Source organism: Lynx canadensis, chromosome A1, assembly GCF_007474595.2.
Source record: "Lynx canadensis isolate LIC74 chromosome A1, mLynCan4.pri.v2, whole genome shotgun sequence".
NCBI lineage: Eukaryota > Metazoa > Chordata > Mammalia > Carnivora > Felidae > Lynx > Lynx canadensis.
Genome location: NC_044303.2, coordinates 59,079,994 through 59,089,391, shown reverse-complemented (window position 1 = coordinate 59,089,391; position 9,398 = coordinate 59,079,994).

The window sequence follows — 9,398 nt, the reverse complement described above, 5'->3', positions numbered from 1 at the left end:
ACTCAGATCAATGGAACAGAATAGAGAACCCAGAAATGGACCCACAAACGTATGGCCAACTAATCTTTGACAAAGCAGGAAAGAATATCCAATGGAATAAAGACAGTCTCTTCAGCAAGTGGTGCTGGGAAAACTGGACAGCGACATGCAGAAGAATGAACCTGGACCACTTTCTTACACCATACACAAAAATAAGGTCAAAATGGATGAAAGACCTAAACGTAAGACAGGAAGCCATCAAAATCCTCGAGGAGAAAGCAGGCAAAAACGTCTTTGACCTTGGCCGCAGCAACTTCTTACTCAACACGTCTCTGGAGACAAGGGAATTAAAAGCAAAAATGAACTATTGGGACCTCATCAAGATAAAAAGCTTCTGCACTGCAAAGGAAACAATCAACAAAACTAAAAGGAAACTGATGGAATGGGAGAAGATATTTGCAAATGACATATCAGATAAAGGGTTAGTATCCCAAATCTATAAAGAACTTGTCAACCTCAACACCCAAAAAACAAATAATCCAGTGAAGAAATGGGCAAAAAAACATGAATAGACTCTTCTCCAAAGAAGACATCCAGATGGCCAACTGACACATGAAAAAATGCTCCACATCACTCATCATCATCAGGGAAATACAAATCAAGACCACAATGAAATACCACCTTACACCTGTCAGAATGGCTAACATTAACAACTCAGGCAACAACAGATGTTGGAGAGGATGCGGAGAAAGAGGATCTCTTTTTGTTCAAATGTCTGCTGGTGGGAGTGCAAGCTGGTGCAGCCACTCTGGAAAATAGTATGGAGGTTCTTCAAAAAATTAAAAACAGAACTACCCTATGACCCAGCAATTGCACTACTACTAGGTATTCATTCAAGGCATACAAGTATGCTGTTCAAAAGCAGCATTATCAACAATAGCCAAAGTATGGAAAGAGCCCAAACGTCCATTAATGGATGAATGGATAAGAAGATGTGGTATATATATATACAATAGGGTGTTACTCAGCAATCAAAAAGAATGAAAACTTGCCATTTGATACTATGTGGATGGAACTAAAGTGTATTATGCAAAGCCCAATTAGTCATTCAGAGAAGGACAAATATCATATGACTTCACTTATATGAGAATTTTAAGAACAGAACAGATGAACATAAGGGAAGGGAGGCAAAAGTAATATAAAAACAGGGAGGGGGACATACATAAGACACTCTTAAATATAGAGAATAAACAGGTTTTTGGGGGGGGTTGAGGGAGGGGGGCTGGTCTAAATGGGTAAGGGCATTAAGGAATCTACCCCTGAAATCACTCAGCATGTCTCTGGAGGCAAAATCCAGCATCCTTTCTTATATGTTATCTAACTTGGATGTAAATTAAAAAATAAATAAATTTAAAAAATGTTCTTATCACAAAAAATAATGAAAAATAGGATGGTTTGAGGAAACTTTTGGAGGTGATATGTTTAAGGTCTAGATTGAGGTGATAGTGTCATGGCTTTATAGTTATGTCCAAACTCATTAAGTTGTGTATATTAATATTGGTTTTTTGTATTTATACATTTATGTTTATATTTATATTTTATATTAATTATGTACTTTTTGTATTTCATCATACCTCAGTAAAATGGCTTTTAAAAACACCAGTAATTTAGTAACACTTCTGCGATCAGTTTCTTCATTTTTTTACATCAGAATAATTATGCCTGTTTAAAATCCCTGGTAGCAGATTTCACTCTCTTATCTACAGGTGCTTAAGACATATATTGGTAGTATATTCAGCTCTTATTTTGTAATAGGTTACATACCTGTAAATTTTATATGTGACTCATCTCCAACTCATTTTATGGTCCCTGTAATCTTAACCAGCAACTGAATTGTTTGGTGTTTTGAAAATAGAGTATTCCTCCTTTTATTCACAGAGAATGCTTTCCAAGACCCCAGTGGATGCCTGATATTGCAGATAGTGTAAAACCATATATATTCTTTTTTCTTATACATATACTGCTATGATAATGTTTAATTTATAAATTATACACAATAAGAGATTAACAATAACTAATAATAAAATACAATTATAACAATATACTGTAATGCACATATGAATATGGTCTCTCTTTCTCTAAATATCTTATTGTACTATACTCACTGTTCTTCTTGTCATGATGTGAAATAATAAAATACATGATGAGATGAAGTGAGCTGAATGACACAGGCATTGTGAGCTTGTGTACACAAGGTGTACTTGTTTTAATACACCTATACATTCTGAAATTCTTACCACAATGAAACTAATTACATGTCCACCACTTCAGGTGGTTACCATTGTATGTGTGGTAACACTTGAAATGTATGCTCTTAGCAAATTTGTCACACTAAAATCCAGTTACTTTTGCAAACACAATTGTGCCAAAAAGCTGGGAAAATAGCCATCATAGAAAAAATAAATTACAGCATCTGTGATATAAACTATAAGCCATCAGATTAGTCATTTTAGCAATCTGGCAGATGTAAGTGAGTGAAGAAACTATAGTTGACAATTACATAAAATATTTATATTTTGAAAATTTCAACAATATTTATAAATTTTTTCATGTTATATAAAATTTATTTTATGGTTGGTAAAAGGTAGAAACCTCTAGTTATACAATAATTAAGTCACAGGGATATCATATACAGTATGGTGATTATAGTTAATAATACTTAATTATATATTTGAAAGTTACTAAGACAGTAAGCTGTAAAAATCCTTATCACAAGAAAAAAATGTTTCTAACTTTTTATTGTGATAGATGCTAACTCTAATGTGGTGTTCATTTCACAATATATAAAAACATTAAATCATTATGTCGTATACATGAAGCATAATATATGCCAATTATATCTCAATAAAATAAGTAACACAAATATTTAGTTTTAAACTAGTAATACTTTGAGATTTCAGTATCTAGTTTGCTCTAACATAGTATTTTTCAAATGTGCACAAGAATAGCATTCTAAAGGAGACTGAAAACTACTTGAGAAATGCTGTTCTAACAAAATCTGAAATGACATTTCAGTTTAAAACAATGTGCTTTTTTTCCAAATTCATTTTTTGAAAACTTTCCATGATCAGTGATTATTATGATTTATATCAGGGGTCAGCAAACTTTATCTATAAAGGAACAATAGCAAATAATTTAAGCTTTTTGGGACATATAGCTTTTGTCACAACATTCAACTGTAATGCCATGATGTGGAAGCAGCCAGAGATAATATATGAATAAATGAAGTGGCTGTATTTCAATACCATTTGATTTATAGAAACAGGAGGTGGGCCAGGTTTGATTTTCATGGGCTATAGCTTGTAAACTCCTGATTCAGATGATACCATATATTACAGTTTTATACAGCTAATGGTTACATTTTAAAAATTATTTATAATCCATCTTTTAGAGACATGCAATACTAAGGATGTTTCCGTTAAGCATTTTACAATAATTTAGGAATGGACTACAAAACAAATTAATAAATACGTGATTAAAGACATAAAATTATTTGTGTGACTGAGCATTTTCCAAGAGAATAAAACTATATTGAAAATAATGAAGAAAAAATGAACTGAGGAGCGGTATTAAGTTAAAAATATTTTATACCATAAACTAATTTAATTTACAAACTATAATTGTAAAATATATATTATGAAATAGGAGGATTTTTTAATATAAAATAAAATAAACATAGTCATATGGGACTTCCAATTTCCATTCTGACAGGTAAGGAGCTTGGAAGCCATCGCTCCCATCCTTACAACAACAAGAAAAAATACAAGAAATAAATTTCACAAAAGTGGAAATAAACAACTGTTCTTAAATCCATCAGATAGTTAAAATCACAGGGTAAAGTGCTGCCCTAAAAACTGGAGAGACAGGCAGATACAGGGAATCACAGTTTACGTGGAGCAGAAGGTAGTGCTGGTGCTCCAGGTACACTTGAAGCTGGACTTGATGAGGTGTCAAATTCAGTGTAGATTAGTTTGAAAGATAAAAATTCAGAGGTGGGCTTTGTGAGTTTTACCTCCAAGTGCCATACCAGGTTCTCAGGATGGACACTGGAGACGTAAGCCAAATGTGAGCAAGTTACTTTGTAGATAACAATACACTTTTTTTTAACATATGAAAGGCAAGATAACTGGAAAAAAATCAAAATTGGAAGACTGACACCACTTCAAGCTGCAGTGATGTAGGCAGTGTAGTCTGGGCAGAGAAACATCCAAATAGATGAATAGAACAGAAAAGGCAGTCAGAAATAGACACTTGGAAATATAATAAACTGATCTCTGAGAAAGAAGTAAAGGCAGCCTAATGGAGAAAAAAAAATAGGCTTTTCATCAAGTGGTGCTGGAACAATTGGGCAAAGGCAAAAATTAAAACTGATGCAAAGTTTGTATGTTTTATAAAATTTGCAACTAATTTTAAAAGCACAAAACTATAAGAACAGTAGAGTATAACGTCAGAGAAAATCTAGATGACCTTAGATATGATGATTCTAGATAAAACACAAAAGACATGATCTATGAAACAAAAAATTAGTAAGTTGAACCTCATTAAAATAAAAATATTTTTATTTCCAACAGACATAGTCCAGAAAACAAAACAAAACAAAACACATAGCCTGGTGGAAGATACTTGAAATCTCATGTCTAATAAAATACTGGTGCTCAAAAAGACATAAAGAACTCTTACAACTTACAGTAAGAAAAGAAACAACCCAATTTAAAAGTGGGCAAAATATCTGAATGACACAACAAGAAAGATAAATAGATTCCAGATAAGCCCATGAAAAAGATGTTCAATATTGTATGTCATTAAGGACTTGCAAAGTGAAATGAGACACCAGTATACACCTATCAAAATGGCTGTATTTCAAAACACTAGCAACATCAAATATTGATGAGGGTATGAAACAATAAAGACTCTGATAGATGTCTGGTGGGAATGAAAAAATGTACAGGCACTTTGGAAGAGAGTTTGACATTTTCTTACAAAGCTGAGCATAAGTCACACAATATGATCCAGAAATCATGTTCCTGGGTATTTACACAAATGAGTTGAAAATTTATGTGTATACAACCTCAACAAGAATGTTTTTAGCACTCATTTATAACTACCAAGTAGAAATCAGTAATAGAAAAAAAATGCAAACGTCTTAATAATCTATTGGTCAAAGAATAAGTTTAAATGAAATTAAAGAAGATACTGAGCTTGAAAATAAATATAAAAGTATCCAAGGCTATGGGTTATAGCTAAAGCAGTGTTGAGACGGAAATTTTTATCATGAAATGCTTACATTAGGAAAAAATTTAAATCAACAGTATAAATTCCCACCGAGGAAAAGAGGGGAAAAAAGAACAAAGTAGATGTAAGGCAAATAGAATGAAGAATGTAATAAAGACAAAAGAATAGATGAAATTGATAACAGAAAAAAAAACCAGAAGGAATGAAACAGAAAGTTGGTCCTCTGAAAAAGTCAACAAAGTTGACAAACATCTAAGAAAACTAACAAAGAAAAGAGAAAAACTACTCATGTGAAGAATAAAATAGGGGATATCATTATAGACTGTATAGACATGAAAAGGATAAAAAGCCAATGCTACAAACAATTCTATATACATAATAAATTTGACAAGTTAAAAGGCATCAGTTCTAAGATAAGTAAATACTGCAAGTCTCTCAGTATGAAATGTCTATTTGGAAAAGCCCTATAACTATTAGGGAAATTAAATTTGTGATTAAAAATATCGCACAAAATATTATCTTCAGAAACAAAGAATTCTACCAAATGTTGAAGAAGTAATACCAATTGCAAGCAGTGCAAGGAGAGTGAAGCCATTTTTTTAAAAAAATTGATGATATATACGTGGACATCTATCAGAACACAAAAGCAAACTACAGGTATTTAAAAAACAAAACAATGAAAAGCCTGCAAAAAAAAAAAAAAATCCTGAGCATGCCTGTACAATCTTAAGGGAGGAGGAAATACAGTCTTAACTGATAAAATATAATTGACATAAATTAAAATGCATACTTTTACTTTTGTTAAAGAAAAAATCACGATGATAACTAAAATAAATAAAATTAGCAGAAAGTATAATGTAAGAAAAACATATGCAATACAAAAACAGTGTGTCACAAGAGCAGGACAGAATCCCTACTAGAAATATAAGCAGGAGTGTGAAAATACAAGTCACGTTACAGCAAATTCAAATTACCAGCATCCTTACAAAAAGATGCTGAAATGTATTGCTAGTAGACAAAAGGCAAGTTAAAGTAAACATGAGATATCATAGTACAAAAATCAGACTGACAAGATTAAAATGAGTGATAATATCTATTGTCGGCTAGAATGAAGGCAAAAAAGTGCTCTCCTACATTGCTGGTAGAAATACAAATTGTTAAAAAAAATCTTAGAAAGCCATCTGGCAACCTTTACAAAAATTAAAAATATACTTATACTCTGTTCCAACAATTCTATTTCTATGAATCCATTCCTTAGAGTAAAAAATGCACTTGTGCATAAGAAGTTCAAAGATGTTTACTGCCACATACTTTGCAATAGCAACTAACTAACTAACTAACTAACTAACTAACTATGCATTGGTTAATGTATTTATAAAACTATTGCAACTATTATACATTATAAAACAATGCAACATTATTAAACATTATAAAACAATGCAACTAACTATGCACTGGTTAATGTATTTATAAAACTATTGAAAACAAGTTGGACTGTAATCAATTTAATTAAAAATTAAACCTAGATTTGAGTGATCAATTCAGAAAAATGTGCACCAGAACTGTGCAAGTTAATAAGGCAATTAATAAGGCTAATGATGACAAGCAGTTCCATATATAAGAGTAGACAAAATCAAAATGAAGAGAACGAACAAAAGTAATCTTAGTTAACATGCGCTAAGAGGGTATTGGGCACATTGATGCGCATGGATGCTGGAATAAAGAAGGGAGACCCCAGTAATAAGTACAGAGAAAAAGTGTACTAAATATGTATGTCTACCAAAAAGAAAAAGATAAAGAAAACAACAAATTAGATATAGCTTATGGAAGGAACTGTTTTAGAGCTGAAAGAAACTATTTATTCTAGTAGACAAAGTGTCTGCTAACAACAGTCTGGCTGTAAACACATCATAGAACAGCTTTCTTTTAGTGCCAGATTTTGGGTTCCCTTGGTGACTATAGCCTTTAAATAGAAAATAACTCTTGAGCAGAAGCTCAAGTCTTTGAACAAAGATTTAGTGGATTGTCACAAAAGCTTCTGTAGCTAAATCTTTCACTCTATACCTGCATCATTCTCTTGATGTTTCTATGATCTCTTCTCTAATCACTATGTTCTGAGGGATATCCATAGGAATTGTAGTTTAAGTGAAATGACATAAAGTTTGTTAAAAATAACTACAAAGAGAGATTTAGTAGAATTACATGTTTTCTTTAGTTGTATATTTAAATAATATTTGTGTTTAAATTTTATTTTTCTATTTGAAATAATGTAAGGCATAACAATTATAAAGAAAATGCCTTAATTTTGTTCAGCTAGGTAACTTCAATTTCCTGGTTTAAGAACTAAAAGTCATAGTAATTGTAAAGATGGTACTTTGGAGAAAATAATCTATCTTCAATGGGAACATTAAAACTTTTCGTGTGTGTGTTTAGAAGACACAAATGAACCAAGTAATAATCTATTCAGGTATTCGTGGCTGTCCTTTACAAGGAATGAATCTAATGTAATTTGCAGATATATCAAAATCTCATTTTCTGAAGAACACTTTTGCAGCTCCCATAGTACAGCCTAGGAAAGGCAATAAGCAATATGGGCTTTAAGAAGGAATTATTGTTACGAATGAGATTCCTATTAAAAATATATAACAATATTACAACAAACTTATATATGGCACAAGCATAATCAAAAGAAACTATATGATATGTGATTTTGAAATTATATTACTAGAAAACCAAATCAGGGTTCATCTGCCAACACCTAAATATTTAGAAAATAAAGACAGTAACACAATATTTAACAACTTTTGAAATAAGGGGTTTTGCTCAGTAATCTGAGCAATAATAAAACTGATAATAATAAAGTGATAAAATGCACATAAAAATGTTGGGTAAGAAGTTCAGCCATAATAGAAGAAAATATAATATGCCCATCCACCCACCACTATGAATATCCAACTAAATATGGGTGAAGTTTTCACTATTATAGATAAGTTTGATTACTTTTCTAATTTATCCAAGATGTTACCACTGATATCCTTTTGTATATCCATTCTAAAATTATACTTTCAAGAGGTACAATTTTGATATGGAATGAATGGATGGGACTGAATGTTGTATTCTGAATTCAAAATCACCAAGTACCAAGTTCACCATCTTCTGATATTGTGTAGATGAGATAGTCTGAAATTTGGAATATTATATGCATTATTTATAATAATATTAGATATCAGCAAAGTCTGTATAATTTAATGAGCCCTCTACACCAAGACTTCACAGTAGAAATCTATAGCAATACGTTAGATGGTAAAAGATGTTATCAGGCAAGAGGCTGATCAGGAGGTATCTATTTTCTTTTCTTTTTTTTTTTCTTTACAAAATGAGTGAGTGACCTAAAGGGGGAAAAAATGAGGAAATACCATTTTGTTACATTTGAAAGAACTATTACAAGTGGAAAAAAGAAAACCCATATAGTTTTCAAAAGTAAATAGAATCACATAGCACATCTACTTTTGTCTGTCTATAAAATTCAAAGAAACACGTATTTCATCATACATGAGAAAATACATTCACATACATGAGAAAATGATTGTGATAATAAAAAAAGATGATCAAAGAAATGTTAACAAAGTTGTATGCAAACTAAAAAGGTAAGTACAATCAAATCATTATTAGAAATAGTAGAGTAGGGGTGCCTGGTTGGCTCAGTCGGTAGAACATACAACTCTTGTTCTTGGGACTGTAAGTTCGAGCCCCATGTTGGGTATAGAGATAACTTAAAAATAAAATATAAAAAAAACAATAAAAGTACTTCTGTTAGAGGCTAGGAAAAATAGAAATATGTAAATAAACATAATTGTGATATTGAAATAAAGATATCAGTAGAAAAATGAAACTCTAAGTAGACCAAACAGCAGAGAGAACTAGGAATAGCAACAGTGAAGTAAAGGGGTAAGGAATGTGATTAAGAAATTATAAAATATTAGGGCACCTGGATGGCTCAGTCGCTTAAGTGTCTGACTCTTGATTTTGGCTCAGGTCATGATCTCAAAGTTTGTGGGATGCAGCCCTGTGTCAGGTTCTGTGCTGCCAGAATGGAGCCTACTTGGGATTCTCAATCTCCCTCACCC